This window comes from Ambystoma mexicanum, chromosome 6q (genome assembly GCF_040938575.1).
Source record: "Ambystoma mexicanum isolate Mex_15411 chromosome 6q, UKY_AmexF1_1, whole genome shotgun sequence".
Taxonomy (NCBI): Eukaryota; Metazoa; Chordata; class Amphibia; order Caudata; family Ambystomatidae; genus Ambystoma; species Ambystoma mexicanum.
Genome location: NC_090937.1, coordinates 1,564,354,755 through 1,564,378,833, shown reverse-complemented (window position 1 = coordinate 1,564,378,833; position 24,079 = coordinate 1,564,354,755). Strand labels below are relative to the sequence as shown.

General features: G+C 45.0%; 1 long non-coding RNA gene across 1 annotated transcript in view; it reads right to left on the bottom strand.

The window, feature by feature from the left end:
- Positions 1 to 24,079, bottom strand: part of LOC138515649 (uncharacterized) — a 123,828-nt gene that overhangs the window by 99,509 nt on the left and 240 nt on the right. The window contains exon 2 of the long non-coding RNA XR_011282135.1: positions 23,001 to 23,093. This is a non-coding gene — a long non-coding RNA (uncharacterized lncRNA). The remainder of the gene's footprint in view (positions 1 to 23,000; positions 23,094 to 24,079) is intronic.

The window sequence follows — 24,079 nt, the reverse complement described above, 5'->3', positions numbered from 1 at the left end:
AGGGGTGTAAAAATGGCCGGGGTATACCAAGCCATCTCATTGTATGCAGACGATGCACTACTATATGTTCGGGAACCTGAAAAGAACCTACCCCCATTTTAGCGGTGATCACCGAATTCACTACATACTCAGGCTACAAGATCAATACATCCAAATCCGAGATCTTTCCGTTGACACATGCCACTAATTGCCCCACAAACACTCATGGCCTGTCATGGGCTCCCGATCACATTCGATAACTGGGGATCCTGGTTTCTCACGACAAGAACTCTCTTTATTTAGATAACTTTTAATCCACGCTACAAACCATACACTCTAAGCTTCAAATTTGGTCCAGACTCCCCATTTCTCTTGCTGGCCGGATAGCGGTCCTCAAGATGACGGTACTCCCTAAGCTCCTATACATCTTCTGTAATGTACCTATATGGCCGGGCAAACTCTTCTTCGACAAACTGCGTTCCATGGCCACCACCTTCGTGTGGAACGGTGGCGCGAATAGAATGAAATGGAACAAATTGGTCGAACCCTATGATAGGGGAGGCTTCGCCGCCCCTGATTTCGAATTGTACTACTATGTGGCACAGGCACACTATGTAAAGTTCTGGCAGGACCCCTCGGATAACACACCACATATACCCATCGAGCGTCATTCGGTCCGCCCAACCGATTTGAGATCCATCATATTTACGAAGTCACATAAAGATGATTGCAAGTTTGACCCCGCCTCCTGCACAGTTGCGGCATGGGCTGCAATAAGCAAACGTCTGCACATAGACTGCCCTTATGATTCCCAAGCCCTGCTCTGGAACTTCCTGGGCATTAAGCCGACGTATGACATTGCCATCCAGAAAAACTGTATTTTAGATGGAATTCTCAAGTTTAGTATGTGCCAAATCTAGACAGAAATATGATTGTTAGCATATGCCACACTTAGATGGAATTCCAGAAATATGATTGTCAGCATAGGCCACACTTAGATGGAATTTCAGAAATGTTTGTTAGCATATGTGATTCTTAGCATGCACCACACTTAGAATTCCGAACCTAGCTTGCGTTGCATCTAAATAGAAATGTGACTGTTAGCATGTGCCACACTAGTATGGAAATCTGAACTTTAGCTCGTGTCGCATCTAGATAGAAATGTGACTGTTAGCATGCACCACACTTAGAATTCTGAACCTAGCTTGCGTCGCATCTAGATAGAAATGTGACTGTTAGCATGCACCACACTTAGAATTCTGAACCTAGCTTGCGTTGCATCTAAATAGAAATGTTACTGTTAGCATGTGCCACACTAGTATGGAAATCTGAACTTTAGCTCACGTCGCATCTAGATAGAAATGTGATTCTTAGCATGCACCACACTTAGAATTCTGAACCTAGCTTGCGTTGCATCTAAATAGAAATGCGACTGTTAGCATATGCCACACTAGTATGGAAATCTGAACTTTAGCTTGCGTCGCATCTAGATAGAAATGTGATTCTTAGCATGCACCACACTTAGAATTCTGAACCTAGCTTGCGTTGCATCTAAATAGAAGTGTGACTGTTAGCATGTGCCACACTAGTATCGAAATCTGAACTTTAGCTCACGTCGCATCTAGATAGAAATGTGATTCTTAGCATGCTCCACACTTAGAATTCTGAACCTAGCTTGCGTCGCATCTAGATAGAAATGTGACTGTTAGCATGCACCACACTTATAATTCTGAACCTAGCTTGCATTGCATCTAGATAGAAATGTGACTATTAGCATGTGCCACACCTAGATGGAATCCCACAATTGCAAGGACAGCAATGCCAACTAATCAACCAACTAACAATTCCATCCCTCTGCATACACCTCTCAAACTATAACCAAACACAACCACAAGCCTAAAACACAGCAATCCGCACAAACTTCACATCAATGCAACAACAAAACAAACCACACATAGACTTGCACAACAGCACACGACGACTACGGACCATAAAACACCCCAAGTCCAGCCAACGGACTCACCGGGCTGAGGTTGCCAACAGCACATCACTGCTCTCTTGCACTTTTCCAGCTTATTCCCATTAACCCACCCCCTCTCCTCCTCTTTTTCAGAGCCGCCAGTGTGCCAGGGGACCACTTCGGTGGTGATAGTGCGCAGTACAAATGTCCTTTAACATTAACATAACTTATTATGTGTTATTGTGTGTGTTTTATCATGGCAATATGTGATTAATAAAATATGTATGTTTTATACCATCCTTGACCTCGTCTATCCCCTTCTTGGTTTGCACCATTGAAGTCAAACCATTTATTGACTAATGTTATAATAGTTATTTTCCGTGTGACCGCTTTTCTCGATTCCTAATGGCAACTTTAGCAAGAGTCAATAGCTCGCTTCAGTTGGTGAATAGCAGCGCCCAGAGGCGGTTCCAAATGCTCTGGCGGAAGAATGGAAGATGGGTGTGAAATAAAGGGGAAGGGTTTTAGGTGGTGGTGAAAAGGGAGGCAGTCCCCAAGCAATGTTACAAACAGTGCCATAAAGCTACATCAAAACCTCATAGAGGAAGACCAAAGAAGTAGATAGTCTATGAAGTGTACCGTCATGTTGACTTATGAGATGCATGTTAAAAGATAAGCCTGGCTGCTCTGCCATTCTACTAATCCTTTAGTTAGTACAGACTTATGCTAAGCGTAGGGGACAAGTATACCAAGGGATAGTTTTATAGAATCTTACCGCCAGATGGACTTTAGAAAAACTCCCCTAAAAAAAGGAAAAAATACTCTCTCTCTCTCTCTCTTTCTCCCTCCCTTCCTTTCTCCCTCCCTCCCTCTCTCCCTCCCTCCCCTTCAGCCAATTCTCTTAGCCTTCCAACCTTCAATTTTTTCCACATCCTGTGCTCTTTGCTTAAACACAATAGGCAACTTATTTTGCCTCCGAGTAAAGAGCATAGTGTGGCAAGTGGACTCCAAGCCACTGAATACAAATGTTTCCAGCCCAGGGCTTTTATATAACAGATCAGTGCATTCCAGGAGCTGTTTTCTTCTTTATTTCAACTGGATTAACATACCAGAAAACAATGGTTTTCAAAGTAAAGCCCAGTGGTGTTCAGATGACATGGAGTAACTCATTTGACTGCCCTAAAAAACCATACATGCAAGGAAATTAACCTAGACACCCGCTACAAAATCATAAATGAATATGAATGCCAATTCCTCCGTTCCTCATATATTAAAGACTCCCTTTGGCTATTTTCTCCGGTCTTCTACCCCTGCCCCCACTGCCAATCCTGGAGGAAGCCTCTGACCCTTTTGATTAAAGCAGCAAAAAAAGCCCTTTTAGTCCACCATAATCCCCCAGTATGCCAGTTGTACGCAACAATTATCACACTGTCCAAGGTTGTCGAGCCGTTTAAGCATGTTTAGTTTCATGAAAGGATGCTCATTTGGGAAGCCTATTAAAAAGAACTCTGAATCGAGTATCAAGTCAGTGGCTGCATCCTGTGGGATAGACGGATATGGCCAGGGCCGGCTTCTGTCCTGTCTCTGTACGCATAGTGCTGCTGCCTGTTATGTTAACATGCAAACACTTGGTGCTCCCACAGGTGGGAAATTGAACAGCTTGTCCTGGCTGCGCACACCTTTTACCGCCCTGGGCCACTGCCAAGCCGCCCCTCCCTAGCAACGGTACTGCGTCCACTTTACAGCCTCCCAGGTCTCATGCATGATCCTCTGACCCCCGAGCAGGGCGACCATCACACTTCAATAACGCTGCCTTTTTAACCTCTGCTCTAGGCTTCTACGGGCAGGGATGCCCCGTTGGTTGGCGAGGCCCAGTTCACTCCCTAGAACCTGTGCCCTTTTGTTTCTAGTGGTATTAGTGCTGAGACCCAGAGGACTGTGGTGGGCAGATGGCCCCTTGCACCACAAGGGTGTTTGTTACACAGCATAGTACAGCGAGTTTCCCAGCAGCAGGGTAGCCAGGGGCCAACACAGAAAGATAATCTTGAACAAAGAGCCATTTTGTAAACACCACTACTGACCCCAACACATGAGCACCCACCTGCCACCTCCACTGACACAGTACTCTGCCATGAGGGGGTTTACGGGTCTGCAACCAAATATTTCAGACATTTTGGTATATTACTATTCATGTTGCAGGAAGTCAATAATATCGATCATAACTTTATAGGTTAAAAAGAACAGAGGGTTCAGGAGTTGTACCAAATTAGATTAAGGCGAATTATTTGCAAATGGGGAATTTTCTTTATTTATGTCAAACTCTTTTTATTATTCATAGCACAAACAAGTTCAAGTACATCAAAATACAATGCAGTTTCAAATAGTGGTACAATACATACAGGATGAATTTGCAAATGGACACTCTTTAATAATACCGCCCAGATAGATCAAACCCAAGCTGATTCCACAGACCCACAGGCAGATGGCAGATGAAAGGAGGTACCATTTAGGGGAAGCCCAACACAGACAAATTGAATACACACCAGGACACATCATGAATGAGTCACTGCCTGCTAAACTGACAATCTGACAATAAAAATGATATCAAATGTTTGTGGCTTTATAGTTGTGCAATCCTACTAGCTACCATGTCAACACCAGACATGACTTGTATTTAGTTTTTACCAACTACACCAGGCAACGTGGGCAAACAATTATGATATTTGAACAAGGGGTGCTTACAATTTTCTTTTCTTTTTAGTGTTTTATCGGTTAATTAACCATTTACCACAATGTATCAAACAATGAGAAAATTCAAAAAAGAACCTATTTAAAAAAGAAAATGAACAGTTAAAAACTACACATTATATTTTTATTACCTCATTCATAGAATTTAGCGCAGTTATTCTACCAGGGAATAGGAAGGCCCATACACAGTCAAAAGTAATGTTAACTATTTCATATCTAAGGCCAGCATAGGCTTTTTTGTAAATGTTCTCTAGCTTGGGACAGGAGGTAAGTAAATGTCTAGGGGTTTCAATCGCTGTTTTGCATAGCCTGCAATATCTCTGCGCATAAGGTATCCCTACCCATGCATCTGTTCGGGATAAGGTAGGAAGCAGATGTAACCTTAGCATTAGTCCCCGGCAAGGGTCAATCAGAATGTAAAAAGTATTCTGATTGGCCCGCGCCGGGCCATTGCCCGGCTGGGAATCCCTCACGCGCACGCACGTGCCTGCGTTTGTTCCCGGCGGGTGGCGACCCAATGAGGGCTTTTTGGATCTACGGACAAAATCGCCACAAATTCTCCAAAATAGGGGTTGATCTCTTAGTGAAGTAGAAAACAAGTGATTTACATGAACTTCTGAATATAGAAGTGGTTTTCTTTGTTTTTTAAATTTTACTTATTTTTCCCATTTGTTTAGTGAAATTACCAAAACTGTTGCACAATTGAAAAATTGATTCTGTTGCACATTTGAGCAATATACATTTACGAACTTTTCTAGGAACTTTGCACAGAAAATTTCTTAAGGGCTCGTCTACCTCCTAAGGTAGCATATGAATTCAGTTTTCCCAATCTGTTCTTGCTCTTATATTTCTTTTCTCTCTCTTTTCTCACTACTTGTGGCTAACTTTGGAGACACACTTTTCTCCCTTCACACTGGGTTTCTGTTCACACTTCAACCTTTACCTCCCCATCTCTGAACCAAGATAGGGGTTTCATTGACCACTGACTCTGAGGATTTTTAGCCCCAAGTGGGTTATTGTGCATTTCTATGCATCTACTATAGTGGATTGCACACGAGCAATCGACTTGGTTGTACATAGGAATTATATCAAGTGTGTTAATAGCTTTTCTTTTCCTCTTTACAGTGCATCATCATTGTTTTTTTCATTGCATTGCATATTGTTTTAACACAGAAGAGCAATTATAATAATTTGTTACTTAATGGTTACGATGTGAGTGTTGTTTTATTAAATAAATCACACACCAAACCTAATCCAGGCCCGATCTGGGCCACTTCCAAAGGTTGGAAGTACCATTTGTTTGAGCAGCGCTTATTCTCTTTGTGTTCATTCCGACGGGGGTGTGGCAGCCCCTTAGCCAATGAGGAGGCTCCAAACGGGGCTATCCCCGCTCCGAGCCTCCCCAAGGCTGGAGGCTGCCTTCGTCCCCCGCCGGGGACTCGGGTAGTTTTTTTTTCGTCCACCCCCCTCCCCTGCAAACTATCCCCTTCCCCCCTCCCAACCCCACTTACCTTACCCCACTTACCTTCTTTTTTCTTCTTTTTCCCGGGAACAAACACGCTGGGTACTCTTCTGTTCCCAGCGTGTCCGCTCCCGATGGCTGCCATGGAAAGGAAAACGGACTATGTTTTCCCTTTCCCGGCAGCCATTTTATTAGACTTTTTTTTTTCTGTTCCGAAACGCGGAACAGAAGAAAAAAGCTATTAGTACCCTGGTCTAACAGGCTGGGATACTAATGGCAATAAGCCCCTCGACGGTGGGCCAATATCGCCTGCATTAATGCCCCCGGGGCCTTGTTGTAACTATGGGCCCGGGGTCATTACCTGGGACCGCATTGGCCAGTTGTCTCAGGGCTTATTGCCACATTATAAACCTGCGCACCCTTACATTAAATAATTTCATTAGATAGACACAGGGAGCATTAATGGGTAGAGCCTGCTTCACATACATTTGGTATTTTCTAAATTGCTGAGATGGTAGGAATTGGCATTTCTATCCCAGGTCTTAGCCATTTTCTTTTTAGCTTAATTTCACTGATCCCTATTGGGTCATCATATGATGGCTCAAATACTATTTCATCACACACCCATTCACCAATCGGGTTATCAGTGGGATCCTTTAGGAGAGTCTTGTACGACGTGTCAAATAATGAATCTTTATCACTTTCCTTATCCACCATTCGTAGGAAGAATATTCCCATCCTTACCTTTAGTTGGGTTTCAAGGGATATTAATCCCAGTTCACTATTAATTACCTCCACTGGGGTTTTTCCCTGGAAGCCCTAGGGCTCTTATCCATAGTTTCCCTTCCAATTTCCTGACCCAGGATCTCTCTTTATTTGTGAAAACCTTCATACCGTATGTTAATCCTGGAATAATGCAGATTAGATATAGCTTTACTAAAGCCTCGATTAAATTCCCCATATTTTGTCTAACCAGATTTAATACTGCGACAAATCGGTGTTCCACTTTTTGTCTCACATAGTTTAACCACCAAATTATTGGAAATATACACCTAGATATAGGTATGAATCAACCACTTCAATACTCTGCTTCTCCATAGTCCAATTAAAATGTATTCTCCTCTTTTTCTTCATGTTTATGACCATTGTTTTAGTTTTACTGTATACTTATTTTGTATTGTATATTTATTTGTATAGCGCGCCAAACCGTCAGGTATCTGGGCGCATTATTCAGTTACATTTGTACAGGCAATAGTTGACACGGACAATAAGATACAATTTACAGCATTGGAATATAGCATGAACAGGAGATAACACAAGACAATATGTACAAACAGGGGTGAGAGCGACAAATGGAACCATTCTAGTTAGTTGGTTTCACAGGTAGTGGGACATTTTTTAGCACATATCCTGAATTGGTGGAGAGCGTGTACAGTTCTTATATCGGTGTGTATAGAGTTCCAAAGTTTGGAGGCTAATACAGGGAAGCTAGTACCTCCAGATTTCTGACGGTTATACCTGGGGACTTTGAGGCAGTTTAGTTGGGCTGATCTGGTGGGTCTGGACGACTGTTTTTTTTGTGAATCTGCAGGCCAGGTAGTTAGGTGCTGAGTTCGACAGGCACTTATGAGTGAGGGTAAGTGTTTTCAAAGAGATTCTGTTATTGATGGAGAGCCAGCTGGTGTTCCTCCTAGTTTCAGAGATGTGGTGGGATTGGGGTATGTTGAAGGCTGCTCTGATAGCATTGTTTTGGAGGACCTGAAGTTTGTTTAGATTTCTTTTCCTAGTTCCTAGGTAGAGTGCATTGCAATAATCTAGTTTGAAAAGGATCAATGCTCTAGCTAAGGTGGAGCAACTTGTGAGGCAGAGAAATGGTCTGCAGGCGTTTATTAACTTACAGGTGTAGGCTGTGGCGAAGGCAACTGCGTTCACTTGTTTTGTCAGTGTTATGGAGGAGTCAATATAAACGCCTAGGGTCTTGACGACTTTAGAGACCAGGATGGTAATGCCGTTAATACAGAAGGAATTGAATGTAGTGTCATGTTTGTTTAGTTTGGCTTGTGCCCACACAATCTAAGGTAGTAAAAAATCTGGGAGTGCTGATGGACAATACCCTAACCATAGAACCACAAATAAAATCAATAATCAAGAAATGCTACTTCCTCCATCACACAACAAGAAGAATCTTACCTTTCCTCTCCTTTACCCACAAAACACTCACAATCGTTGCCCTTATTATGTCAAGAATCGACTACGCAGTCATCCCTATCCTGATCCATCAAGACCAAACGGCATATGTGCCCGGCAGAACCATCACCGAAAACCTACGTAGACTGCACCATGTCATTTACAGTACCGAAGGTAGACAAACGCAATGCGCAGTGGCGTCCTTGGACGCCTCCAAAGCGTTCGACTCAGTGCGCTGGAAATGGCTCCTGGCTACCATGTCCAAGATGGGTATAGGGGCTAGCTACATTAAGTGGGTCACACTCATCTACACCAACCCCGAGGCCAGAGTACGCACCAACAACACTTTCTCAGACAAATGGAGGCTATCCCGGGGAACTAGGCAAGGATGCCCCCTATCACCCATGCTATACATTATGGCTATAGAGCCGGTGGCAGCATACCTTAGACAAGAATATGGAGATGGTGGCATAGTGGTCGACGGGGAGAACCATGTGATTTCTATGTACGCTGACATGCTCCTCTATCTAACAAACCCTGCACACATATTGCCCTACATACTAGAAACTTTAGACAGATTCCACAGAGATACGGGGATCCAGATTAATCAGAAAAAATCCTGCCTGTTCCCCCTAGCCGCCTTGAGCGGAGAAGGGGCCGGAGTGCTCCCCAAGCTAGCCATGAAATGGGAACCCTCCTCCTTTAAGTACCTGGGCATTAGGGTGCACAGAGACCCCAAGACAGAGCACGCTCTGAATACAGTTAGGGCAAAGGTAGGACTGGCAAAATCAATGGAGTTCTGGAGCAGGCTGCCGCTATCGGTGGCGGGCAGAGTGGGATTACTAAAAATGGTGGCGTTACCCAGACTTCTTTACTTCTTCACTAACGTACCATATAACATACCACAACGATTCTTCAATGAATTACACAAGCTGTGCAGGACATTTCTGTGGCAAGATGGAAGGCGCAGAGTCGCCCTGGAAACAATGCAGAGACCATATGACAAAGGGGGCCTCAAGGTTCCTAATTTCGAACTGTATTACCTAGCTGGACAGTTGAAGCACGTGATACAATGGATGGCTGATGAGGCCTCAACAGACACTCGCCTGCTGCAGCCAGGAGTCACGCAACTGCTACTCAGGGACCTGCTATGGATTGAACCTGGAACTAAACACCCACACTCGTACTTGATCCTCTTAGGTATCCAGATATGGAAACGAGCCTGCAAGGCCGCAAAGCTGCCGGACCCCTACTCCCCACAGATCCCGATAGCTGCCATTATGACTAACAGGCCGGGAAGTCAAAGGATAATAAGAGACACTTGGGAACCTAGCAGCATCGCCACCCTGGGCGACCTGGTGGACGACCAGGGAATCTTAAATTTTACTGAGCTACATGAAGCCTCTGGGATCCACACGGGACAGTTCTTACTGCGCAACGCAGTGGTGAAGAGACTAGCAGCCCGCTGGCCCACAATGGAGAACTTGGATACCTGACACGAAAGCATTGAGGGCCTGCTTGGGGCAGCGGAGGGTGGCCACGAGACCTCCAGAATATATGAAACACTGCTCGACAGCACCACCCAACAAAGCCTTAAGTGTAAGGAAAAGTGGGAACAGGAATTTGGCTTGCAGTTCGAAGACAAAGAGTGGGAGGACATAATGGTATACCACAAGAAGGTATCCAGGAACTCCAGGTTCCAACTCATTCAATCCTACATCATGAACAGAGCATACCTCACACCAGACATCATTTCCAGATTTAGCGGAGCCGAGAATACGGGATGCCCCAAATGCAATGAACCCCAAGCAGGGATGACGCATATGTTTTGGGGATGCCCCACCATACAGTCCTTCTGGGCACAGGTCAAAGCCAAGGTGGCCGAGGCGAACGTCACCCTGGAGGTACACACGCCAAAAGCATGTATCCTCGGCAGATATTCCAGAAGCAAGAAGAACAGACCACTTAATAGACTAAACGACCTAATGTACATACTCGCAAAGAGACGTATTACCATGAACTGGAAGCGCCCTCAGGCCCCGTGCTTGTCAACATGGTGGGAAGACCTTCGCAAATGGAAGAATGCCGAAACAGCTGCTTGGGAGATGGCCCAGAGCCAACAAAGACAGGACACCTCGGACGACCTACTACAATGGGTGGCACTAATTGTTACATTGTTCAACCCCAATGCAGAAGGCTCCTCTGGCGACGACACAAATGACTCACAATAATCACAGAGATGAAACTTGTGGTGTATATCGTTATGGTCTGGACAGTTGGGAAAGGGGGAGGGAGGGAGGGCGTTGAGGGTGTTATTGTACTATTGTTTTGTTGAGTAACCACGTTACTGGAACACTGTAAACAAGAACAGATTTAAAAAAAAAAAAAAGAATCGACTACGCAAACAGCCTCTGCCTTGGGATGCCAGAATACCACCTGAAGAAACTACAAAGCATCCAAAATGCAGCAGCCAGACTCCTCCTCAAACTATCCAGAAGAGACCACATCACTCCAGCACTAACAATACTGCATTGGCTCCCAGTCAAACATTGCATCTCCTTCAAAACAATGTGCATAACACACAGGGGCAATCAGCGGACAGGGAGCTGAATTCCTACAAATGAAAACAACATTCTACAAGCCAACGAGACTCCTCAGATCAAGCAATGAAATCCACCTGTATCCAAAAACGTACCTCAAGAAAAAACTAGGGGGCTCCTCCTTCTCCAATCCAGCTGGAAAAACCTGGAACAACATCCCGAAAGAAATAAGAAACACCAAAGACCACCTACAATTCAGAAAACTACAAAAACCTGGCTCTTCAACACTGCAGATTCAAATTGAAACAACTAAACAATCAAACAAGAAACACAACGAACAGGTTGACAGAACTTAGGATGACACTTACAACACCCAGAACTGACTAAGGGAAACTCCTGCAATAACAAGAGAGACTACGCTAGGTCGAATAGGACACAAGCGACTCCCCTATGAGAACATAAACTTAGCATCCATGCCCAACCCCTTCCAACAACATCACCCACTCCATGAACGCTAACAAATACCATACTTGGATGGAATTGTGTGAATGTTAGCAGTTGCCAAACTTGGACAGAGTTGTGGACGTTGGCAGGCTCCAGGCCAGGGCGGTGTTGGGAATGATGGCAGGTGCCGCGCATTGGCGTATTTGCGAGTGTTGGCATGTGCCACGCTTGGGAGGGACTGTGAGCGGTAGCGTGCGTGAACAGCTGAATAGGATTGTGAATGCTGACCATTGCCACATCTGGAGAGATTAGCGATGGTCGACCGATATCGCGCCTCGACTAAATTGAGAATGCTATCAGAGCCAGATTTAGATGAAATCATCCTTCTAGACGGCGATGCCAATTAACCATTCCACTAACAATTTTGCCCCTCTGCATACACCTCTCAAACTCTAACCAAACACAACTACAACCCTATAGCACAACAATCCGTACAAACTTCACTACACTGCAACAACAAAACAAACCACACATAGAATCGCACAACAGCACACGACAGCTACCGACCGGAAAACACCCCAAGCCCAGCGAACAGTGTTAACCGGGTTGAGGCTGCCGATGGCACATCACTGCTCTCTTGCACTTTCTGCCGCTTATTCCCACTAACTCACCCTCCCCCCCCATTTTCAGAGCCGCCAGAGCGCCAGGGGCCAATCCGGTGGTGATAGTGCACGGTATAAATATCCTTTAACATTAACATAACATTTAACATTGTGAGCCGGTTAATAGAAGTTCCGTCTTCTCATCATTGTGGCAGAGGCCATGAGTGACCATCCTTGCCTGAATGATGAGGTAGATTTTATTTAGTAATTTGGAGTCAGTGTCATGATTACCCGGGATCGGGATGAGGACTTGGGTGTCATCTGCATAATTAGTGTAGGTGACACCCAAGTGGTCCAGATCGTCGAATAATGGCTTGGTGAATATGTTATATAGTGCTAGTGACACACAGGTGCCTTGAGGCACACCACATGTCAACGGCGCAGGGTCAGCAGAGGATATGGGCGAGAACACTTGCATCGTTCTGTTTTCTAAGAAGGATTGAATCCATTCCATAGCTTCTTCAGAGAAGTGGGCTGAGGAGGAGAGGTGGTTGCAAAGAACTTTGTGACTGACCAGATCAAAAGCCGCTGATAGGTTTAGGAGAAGGAGAAGTGATATGTTGCCTTTGTCTATTTGCTCGTCAATTTGAGTTTTTAGATCTATAAGCTCTGTTTCCGTGCTGTGTCTATGTCGGAATCCAGATTGCCGAAGGCCTAGGCGGTTGTTTGCTTCCAAGTGGGTCTGTATTTGGAGGCAGGCTGCCCTATCAATAATTTTCAATAGGAATGGCACTGTGGTGATGGGCCTATAGTTAGTAGGGACATTTGGATCAAGGTTGTTTTTTTTTAAGAGGGGGAGAACCCCAGGCGTCTTTCAGGTTGGAGGGAACTCTTTTAGATTCAAAGGATGAGTCGATGAAGGCTGCGATGGCCTGAGCAAGATATTTAGCTGTTTCTTTGATGATAGCCGCAGGGCATATATCGCCTTGGCAACGGTAAGAATTAAGGCTTGTGATAATGTTTTCCACTTCAGTAATGGATAGTGGCGAGAATTTAAAGAAGCTAAAAGGAATCTCTGCTGAGCGTTGAGATTTCAGGAGTCTTGCATCTGTGTTAATGTTGAGTTTTTTCAATTCTATTTGAGCTTGTAGCTGCAAGATTTTATTAAGTAAGGCTGTTTGAATCTTGGCGCACCAATCCATGTCTTTAACACAGGACTCTGAGAGTGGGATAGGTTATTCCAGTTCTCAGAGGATTTTGAAAAGTTCTTTAGAACCAGATTTAGCATTGGAAATTCTATTATTTTAGATTTTGCATTTCGTTTGGAGGATGGCTAGCTTGTAGCCGCCTTTATGAAGGCATCTCTGGTGAGGGTAGAGGGTTGGCTTTTCCAGGCTGATTCGGCCTTCTGTTTATTGTCGCAAAGATTTTTAAGGTTTCAGGTGAACCAGTTATTGAGATGAGCTTGAGGTTTGGCTTTCCGAAGTTTCAAAGGGGCAATGATATCTATGGCTTGGGCAATAGTAATGGCAATGGTTTCAAAGGGGCAATGGTACTATAGTTAATACTTAGGTTGTTGAACCGTGATTACACACTTAGAATGTTCATCCTATGCTGAAGACCAATCAGGGTATGATTGATCAATAGGGTATCATCGGCGTGAGCAAGCCAGCTTATAAATTCATTACCTATCTTAGATGGGAATGAGTGAATGTCCTTCATATGGTAGCCCATGTTTGCTACATATAAATTATAGAGGGTGGGAGCAAGAGGGCATCCCTGTTTTAGCCCAAAATTGGTTTTAATTTTATCGCTAAGAGTGCCTTGTAGGTCTAATTGCACTTGAATCTCAGTATAAGTATATAGCTCTTGAATAAAGTGAAGAATAGTTTGATTCAACTTCCACTCAGTTAGCTTAGCCCAATATCTCTCTCCATCAACAGTGTCAAATGCACTCTTATAATCAATAAAACATAGCTCGAGGGCATCATCTTCTCTCTTCATGCATTGAGCTTCAGAAACGTCAGGGCCCATAGGTTAGATAAGGAGCCCATCCCCTGTTTTAAGCCGGATTGAAATTTGGGCAGAAGATTGGAATTTTTTATCCAAGATTTCATACCCCTGATAATATTTGGGAAAAAATCTTGTAGCACACATCTGTAATTACCAGGAGACGATCATTTTCAGGATTATCCCTGGTACATTTTTTGAACACCGGGATCAGAATAGAAGCCTTCCAGCTCAACGGGATGATACCAGTATTTAAAATATTTACAAACACGTGGGATAAAATAGGCCCCCAATATTCGGGTTTATGTTTATAAATTAAGTTGGGGATCCCATCAAAGCCCAGAGCTTTAGAGGGCTTCAGTTTCCGAATTATCCTTTCCACCGTCTCAATCTCCATGTCTATCATTATCCTTACCTCACTTTTTCTATAAGCTGTCCGAGTTAAGTTTCCAATATGAGTTTTATGGTACAGACACCTGATGTGTTTAATCTTATTTCTTTCAGATGTCGGGTTAATTTCAGGTCAGGTCCTATTCTCAAGTCACTGGTTATGTGAGATTTATAGAAGCTCCAGAACGTCTGACCATCGGCAAAGCGAAGAGCTTTATACATATTAAACCACTGGACACTACCGAGGGATGATTTATGTTTTAACAAAATCCTTATAATTGGTCTTTAATTTAGATATTTTTTCCTTTCTCCCCAAGGTATCCACCCTGATTCGGTTTTTCATTTTTCTCACAGCAGTAGTGAATTTTGATTTTTCTTCCGCTATCACTAGATTGTGATATTTTCTCCTATATGTTGTGTTGACTCTAGGGGGGGTTACCCTGGTTTTGAATAAAAATGTTTGCAGTCTCTGACAAAGATTTCAACCGATACATTTTCCTTAGATACCCATTTAGAACAAACCAAATCAAAGAAAGCAGTAAACCTCTCCATGTTTTTCACAGACCAGAAGATGCAGTTACCTGACAAATTCGCCCTAGCAGTACCCACAATCTTCGTTTTTCGCATCAGTTTGATGGAAAAAAATGTAACCACATGATCACTTTTTGTGGTCGGTATTATCTGCAGTTTACCCAACAATTGGCACATTGCAAAGGGAACAAAAACATAGTCGATCCATCACCAACAGTTCCTGGCACTCCAGGTATACAGATGACCACCAAAGTCCCAACTTCCAGGGAATAATTGTATCAAGCCATTGGAGTTCATAAAACTTTCCCAAGGGTCCTCATTACCCACCGCTTCCTCAGCCGCAATAACAAAAGTAGCATTATTATTATTGATGAAGAGTTCAAAATTTTCATGAACCTCTTTCAGCCGGAATCTTGCATAATTTAGATCACCCAAGACTATAAATAAAGCCCCAGAGTCCATTTTAGTCCACTCACCCAAATTCCTGTCCAGATCATAGATAATTTGTAGAGAAGCTTTGTCAATGGTGGGTTATAGATATTAATTATAAGAATATTTTGGGGCTGATCACCAATTTGGAACTCCAAAATACTACCCAGTATGTATGGAGAGGGCAGACACTGTATAAATTATCTGATGGGGAGCTCCGATCTGATCCCCCAAAAAAGACCGCCAGCAGGTCTTCCAACAAAACTACACCTTGCCTGTCGTTGGATAATTTGGTAGCCATCCATCTTAAATTGTTCTAACATACAAGTCTCCTGAAATGCAAAAATATCCACTTGTAATAAGAAGGCCATCCCCACATAAATTGATACAAACAAATTAATACCCCTCGTATTCCATGTAATACAATTTAGAGCACCCACCTCCCTAACTTTACTTCATTCCACGTCACACAAGACACATCTTGGATACCCAGGGAGGCAAGGTTAGCCACATTAGGGATAGTTTCTCTCAATTAATACCCCTCGTATTCCATGTAATACAATTTAGAGCACCCACCTCCCTAACTTTACTTCATTCCATGTCACACAAGGCACATCTTGGATACCCAGGGAGGCAAGGTTAGCCACATTAGGGATAGTTTCTCTCAGACCCCTAATAATTCGTCATACTACCTTTTCCAGGTCCGAGTCATTATCCATTAAAGCAAAATCGTTTTTTAAAATTTTAATTTAGAGACTGTGGAAGGCATTATCTCATCAATTTTGGTTATTTCATAACCTAATTCAATGAGTTCTGGAGCATATGATAAGATGCATTCAGTGACAATTGGAGACACTAGATGGATAATTTCCCTATTAGATTCATAAATCGATCTAGGCACTTCCACTCGTTAAATCATTAGTTTTGATAGCACGAAAGTCAGAGATTTGATGGAAAACTTGTAGTACATTTGATCTGTTAAGAAAGGGGCTGCATTCAGATGCAAACTTATCTCGGATTTGAATCTTCCTGGAGGTGATGTTCGGGTTACGTAATATCTCAGTTAAGCTCTTCGTCCCCTTTTTTCCAGACAGCTCAGCGTGATCGACCCTTTGATCCATAGGAACCCAGTCTACCTCCACTTCAGCATCAGGCTGCTCAGAAATACCCCTAATTAGGATAACCATTTTTGTATTATTAATTTTATTTTTGTTGTTACTCAGCCACTGTTCAAGTTGAACTTTTTTCAGCTCCTTACTGGAGGGCCGTTCCCTTCTTACCCTCTTCTTGCTCTATTGCTCAGAGGGCCCTTTTTTGAAATCACACTCTCTTCCCCGTCAGTCACATGGAAGCCAGAAGAAGATTCAACACAATTTACCCTATCTGACGCAGCGGTGGCCAAAGCTTATTTCACCTTGGCATTTTTTGTTTTCCCCCTATTTTTTGGCGGGGGGAAGTCTAGGCTTGTTTTTGTGATAATTCCTTTTGTTGGCTTATATAATAGGCCCAGATCTTTTAGGGTTCGAATCTGTTATTGGCAACGCCTGGCAGGAAGGGCTAATTGAGATGTCATCAATATCCTCATGGAAGCTAAGAATCAAGCCATCCTCATTTACCACACTATCTTAGCATATGTTGGCCGCAGCTGTAGCATGAGGGTCAGTCTGTGTACCAGCCGACTTATAGGCAGGATTACTTAGAACAACTTCCACCAGATTACTCACCCCCTCCTTCAGACATTGTTGCTCCTTAAATATAGTTTACACATTGTAAATAGTGCCTTTAGTATTTCAGGCTCTCTGGTTCACTCACCGGATCTTCTTCAGATAGATCAGAAGATGAGTAAGAGTCATCCACACATGCAGATAGTGCCCCCGCCCTAGCCCCAATATTCTCTAGATACAGGGATTTTTCAAGATCAGTAGCTTGAGGCGAGTCCTCTACCCGCAGACCCTCGGTCCCAGGTGTGAGGTGTCATTCATCATTGGTGCTTACCTCGCACAGCTCCCTTCTACTTGGGTTTTTTAAGTTTAACACTATGTTCAGGAGCGAGTTATTGTCTATTGGGTCAAACTCAATGGGGTCAATATCTATAAAACCTACATTTTGTGTCATTTTCTGCTATCACACCCGTGTCCGTGGTAGACACAACTGTTTATTATTGATTTTAGGTAGGAAGTGATCTCATCTTGGGTTAGTGCAAACACACCTGTCCTATCCCATATTGTTTCTATTACATCTTTGGTCAGTCCTTAGAGAGGGCACTATTTCTATTGCTATTTTTAGTGAAGAGGGAATTTTTAACAATCAAGCCACCATTCGCTTTTCGCTAATAGTTTCCCGTTGCTCCATAGCTGATATCTTTTTTTTACCACCGACATAATCTAGCCACCAAACAGCCCAGGATTCTCAGCTCCCCACACCCCACTCACACCACTAACAGCAATAACAACACTTGCGCGCAGCTGTATTTATACAAACTCTATGGTGAGTAGGCGGTGCTACCACATTTCGGCTTCAATGTCCCCTAAAATATAAAAAGAAAGAGGAAAAGTGCATAAATGGTCCACCTAGTACGAGTTGATGGTAAGTAGACTTCCCAAATCCTTTGTTGGCACAAGGCAATACCTCGGAAGTGAACCGCACAATGGAATAGCAGGATCGCAGGATAGAGCACAACAGCAGTAACAGCACTCGCTAGGCACTCGACGGGGCGCGCGCGCAGCCGTTTTTATATAAACTCTATCGTGAGTAGGCAGAGCTACAACATTTTGCCCTCAAATTCCTAGAAGGCGATCCGCACAATGGAACAGCAGGATCGCAGGATAGAGCACAACAGCAGTAACAGCACTTGCTAGGTACTCGAGCAGGGCGCGCACAGCCTTTTTTATATAAACACTATGACGAGTAGCAGAGCAACCAAATTTTGGCTTCATAGTCCTTGGAAGTGATCCGCACAATGTAACAGCAGGATTGCAGGATAGAGCACAACAGCAGTAACAGCACTCGCTAGGCACTCGAGCGGGACACGCGCGCAGTCGTTTTTATACAAACTTTATGGTGAGTAGGCGGAGCTACCAAATTTCAGCTTCAAAGTCCTCGGAAGCGGTCTGCACCCTGGAACAGCAGGATAGAGCACAGCAGCAGTAACAGCACTCACTAGGCACTCAGGCAGGGATGCCTACAGTTAAAAAGCATCACCTGTCTGTTTGAACTTTGGTTTTGGACAGCTGTGTTTAGGAATGCATGTGACAATTGGCACCTTGAAACCCCATTTGTTGTACAGGCGCCTTACAAATATCCAATAAATAAAATAAATACATGTGAACCTGTCCTGTTGTCGCCGCAAGCCAGCTGCTAGGGGATTATAAGTAGGCTGCCCCATTGAGCTAAATGGCTGCACTGTGCTTTCTGGCACGGAGCCATTTGACAGTGCGACTTGATTAGGAGAAACCACTTTCATAAACAGGTTTAACAGCACCATTTTATTAATAATCAGAAAAGCTCAGGCTATCCCACCCTCACCAGATTGCAACCCGCCACATTCCCAAATGTCCCATGGGCTTGAACATTCAGTCTTGCAGCAGTTCACTGCATGTGCATTACACCAAATTAAGTGTCTGAGCCATGTAGGGACAGCAGTGCTGCCCCACCCCTCCGGGACAGGAGGATGCATCTCTTGCCAATGAATAATGACTCAAAAATCAATTGGAAGATCAAAAAATCACAGGCATCCTAGTATTTCAAGCATGTCAGAGACCCTCCCCTCCCCACAATCACTCTCAGCTTTGACAGTAGCGAAGACTAGAGGTTTTGGAACAGCCTGACAGTGCACATGTGGAGGTTTAAAGCATATTGCGCCAGTTACACTACCCAGAACTAGATTTGATTTAAAGACCACTTTATGGGGGAGTTAAGAGGTTTTCCCCTACGAGTTCCATTACGGCACTAGGCAGTGGAGTGTTTTTGCACTCTCTTACAATTGGTTTGCCCCTGGTGCATTTGACATTTTGGGCAAAGGCAGGGGTGAGAGTTGTGAAAGCTGGTTGCGCTGTCACACCCTCCACCGCCTCCGCTGAGCCCAGGTGACTGAATAGCTATCACACCTTACTTTGGCCCTTTAGATGCATCTTTCATCCCAATTCAGAGGATATTTAGTTTCACAAACAGATGCAAATGTTTGGAGGTGTTGGCCATGTGAAAGCCCATCAAGCATTTGGCTTCATCATTGGGTTACATTGGTAGAGCCAGCACAAGGTGTAGTCCTCTGCTTCTGCTGCCACAGTAATGATTCTTTACATGTACATACTCTTCTCTTCCAGGTGAGAAATGTGACACTGTTGTGTAAGGGAGCATAATATCTATAGTATTGTTCTATGATATGCTTACCAAGTACAGCAACAAAGATAACCTGGGCAAGTTCCTGTAAAAGGCTAGGAGGAACGGAGCAAGTCAGTGGGCCTCATTACAAGCTTGGCGGTAGTGGCACCGGAACCGCCACCCGCGAATGGGCAATTACCGGCCCATTACGAGTTGAATGGGCCGGTAATTGCCCAATCGCGGGTGGCGGTATTGCCGGGCACCCGATCCCCATTCTGCCCCATAGGGTAGAATCGGGGTGGGGAGCATGGTTGCACGGCACCGTTGATAGCGGTGCCGGTGCAATCACGACTTCTGCTCACGGGTGCCACACAGCCCGCCAGGTCAGACCTGGCGGCTGTCAGGCACCCGCGAGCAGCACTCGTTATTCGGCGGTACGGTATGAACGGTGCCAGTGCCTTACTTATAATAAAGGAGGGATGTTGTGTGGTGGTCTAGTGGTTCATTGACGTGAGCGTCATGACGGCGTCATGATGCTCACTTAATAAAAGGGGCTCTGCTGGCACAGCGAGGGTAGGGCAGCAGAGCCCCAGGAAGCGGCAACTCGTGTCTGTGTCTTTGGGGGGTGCGGCGGCTCCCTTTGCTGGGTGCACCCAGCTGTGGATACTGGAGCCGGTGATCCGGCACATGCAGGGTGATCCCTGCCTACCTACGCTGCGAGCTCGCAGCTCCCGAGTTCGGGATCGGGTGGGACCCGATCCCCCTTTGCGGCCTGCCCCGGTGGCCCGAGGTAGGCCCGCTACAGGCAGGTCTGGCTTGGCCCTGTGGATCCATTTTTTGTCAGAATCAGCTTGGCTTTTCATCTTAACAAGGTAAAGAATTGTATGACATATCATTTTGTGAAATGTCCTTTTAGCCAGGCAATTATTTTTTATTTTAATAAAACATAACTGCTAGCATGATTTTTTCTTCCGCATAGCTGTTCGAATCTATGAAGCGGGTGTGTCAAGGGGTGGGGCTTCTAAAATGTGGGCGTGGCTAAAAGTATTTTTTCCCCCCTTTAAACAAAGATGGTAACTGTAGCTAGTCCTGGAGTCTCACCGCTGCTGCACATATCTTCAGTAGTTGCACGTGGCCGATATATTCCTCCAGACGCCCAACTTGGCAGTGGGCAATGGCCAGCCATAAGGTATGGAGGCAGCCTTCTGAAGTGAATCAACAGACTCATTCAGTCACTGGGAAAGGGGTGCGCCCTGAGCAGGTGCAGCAGCAGCATGGTGTTGCAACTGAAGCAGACGCAGGGCTTATCGGTGATGCTTGACACCAAGGGCTTTAAGTGGGCCGGAACTAATAGCGGCTAGACAGGGCATAGCCCCGGCAGTCTCTGAAAATTATGTTTGCGGCTGGGCCCTGCTGGGGCCCCTGCTAACTCCAGCCCACCAGGCTGGTAGTAGGCAAGGCTTGTTTTGTAAGGTCTGAAGCTCTCACTTGTAAGCAGGAGCTTCAGGCTTTAGAAAAAAAGCCTTGCCTTGTCAGTGTGTCACTGACCTCCCTGCATCTCTAATGAAAGAGGTGTCTGGCTGGGGGTCGGCGACGCAATCAAAATGTGAGGCTTTTTTTGGAAAGCCTGAAGCTATCGCGTGCAAGCAAGAACTTCAGGCTTTACAAAAACAAAAGCCTAGCTTTGCAATGTGTCTACAACCCCCTGCCAGGCACCTCTTTCATTGGAGATGCGGGGAACCCCACATCCCCAGTGAAAGGGGTGCCTGGCAAGGGATCAGCTCTGCAATTAAAAGACAAGAAACCACTTACCTGACATGAACGGTGCCCGTTAGGCCACGGCCCCTGCCCTTTTGCAAAATACAGCAGCGGCTATTACGTGGGTGTGGCCTAACAGACAGCACTCAGGTGAGGTAAGTGTTGCTGCCTAATTGTAGCACGTCATGGACGTCATTTAGGGGTCACCAGAGGTCGCAACTGCGACCTGTGAGGTCTCCCTTACGACCTCTAAAAAATATATATATATATTTTTGTTTTGTAATGCAAGCTCCTGGGATGTGGCCAGCACCATGTGGCTCTTTACTTCTGGAGTGGCTGGCTTTCTTGTTCAGGCCCCTTAAAATAAAGAAGAAAAATAAGAACAGGAGTGCCACAAGTCTAGCACTTTCAGCACTGACCCTAAATAAGAAAGAATAGGAATACCAAATAATGTGTCTTTCTGGAATTCTATAGAATAATTGCTAGACTCATTAAAGGTTTATTCCAGGCACACTTCAGAGGGTGAGTCACTGATTTAGTCGGTTCTTAAATGCCTCAACTCAGCCTTTCATCCTTCTGAGGTTGATAAATGAATACCAACACAGGTTGGGTGATATTGGGTGTATATTTGTTCTATATAAATTGCTTAAGCGTAAGTGCTATATAATAACACATCATTTTCATTTGGTCATGGACGTCTGCTTGCATTCACAGTAATTTGGTACTATGGGCCTATACACAATGATCTTAACGATACATATGGCGATCCATTCTGGTATGAAATGTACATTACATTATAGTGATATGGTAAGCATATTTTTCGTAGTGTACAATGCTATGTGATGCCACTTCTTGTTTTGTCAAACGGTGAAAGGTCGTGTTCCATCGCTTTCCGTGATATAAGTTCGGGGTGGGGTCAAATGACATCACTTCCTGTGACGTCATCGGGGGGTCAAGGGTCGGGTGATGTCACTTCCTCTGTCCCAGGCATTTTGGTGAAATGACGTCCCTGGCAGGACTCCCTGCCAGGCCACGCCTTCTAAGAGCCCTGGCAAAAGTGTGCAGGCTGTTGTAAAGCCTTATGCTAGACATTCAGGATGCATCACTGAAGTACAGACCAGCTGTAGTCTAGGTTTGGTTCTAGGTAGGATTTATTCACATATGTACAATCTGTAAAATACTCCAGTTACTCTTCATGTATTTACAGCACGCGTAGACATGGACAGGAACATAGGAAGGTATAAAGATCACTAACAAAGGAGCAGACCCACCGGCCATCCATTCAACCCAGCTCAGGCCCCCAACTGACACTCACAGAACATTCACACACAGATCCACCCAACATTCTCCTGAGCTGCATTCATGCACCAACATTCTACAGCAAGTACCCAGGCCAGTGGCAAGACATGACTACATTACAAAATCTCCCTTTCATACCAGACTCACCACACACAACATCTCTCTTTCATAACAGACTCACCACAGACTCACCACAACACAGGCCACTTAAAGCCCTGTCCACACCCATCGCTAAACTTGAAGGAAAGGTTTTCTGTGTGCCCAGGTTGTCAAGGTCCTTGTGTCCATTAGAACCTCACTCCATTGATTGAAAAAACAGAATATTGGACATGAGGGCCTACCTGGAGAGGAGGGCTCGCTTTCCACAGCCACGAGTCATGTGATGTAATAATGCTGGCTGCGCGTGTCAATCAGAAGGGGATCGGCAGCACCTGCTGCGGGCAAAAACAAATAGATAATTTTAGTTTATTTTGAATAATTTTGAATAGGAGGCGGCGGGTGTTTGCTACTATCATTGAGCACGCGCCAATAGCATTAATTAACAGGGCACTATAATGGTTTAATGGACCACCGACTAAAGCAATGGTACCAGGCCAGATTTAAGGGAGCAGGGCCATCTCCTGACACTGCTGAAAACCTCTTACTCTGAACCCTGTCACTCTGCCCCAACCTTCCTGCGCCTACCCCTCTCTCTGCCCACACAACCCTTTTCTAGATGCCATGCTCTCGGATCACGCCCACTCACACTCTGCGCCTAAGCTCTCCTTTTGCACCTTTCCCCTCCCTTTGAAACTACTCGCTCACGCTTCATCTACTCACTCATCCGAGCTCCCACCGTGTCTCAGCCTCCCTGCTCCTAATCCTCTGACTTTGCCCGTCTTCCTCACTGGCTCTACCCTCTTAATCTACCCAACCACCGAACTCCTACCTCCGTTCATGCCCTTGACTCTACCCCTACCCTCTCCAACCCATGCTCCAATCATTACTCCTTCTGCTTCACACGTCTCTCACTCAGCTGCTGTATGTTCTTGTTATAATCCTCCCTGTCCTACTCTACTCTGCCCTCACACTCCCCCTAACACTTTGCTCTGCTCTCTACCCGCTGCGGCGCTGGCTCCCACACTGCCCCAACACTAGGTTCACTTATCCGGACATCTGACCATACCATCTCACTCTGCGGGACCCCATCACTCAACCCTCTTCCTTTCCTTCCTGCTGTCCCTGCCCCCTTCCCTCTCTACCCGAGGCTCGGCTCTGCTCCTCGCACATTCTGGGCAGTTCATCTCTCCTCCTCATTCAACATGATTTTTGGATTCTCACCCAATCCTGTTTTTTTCTTTGCATTCTGGGATGTGTAGTCCTATAGTTCTAAAGGGATGGCAACCTGCATGTATGGTACAGCCAGCAGTCTGAGAGGAGG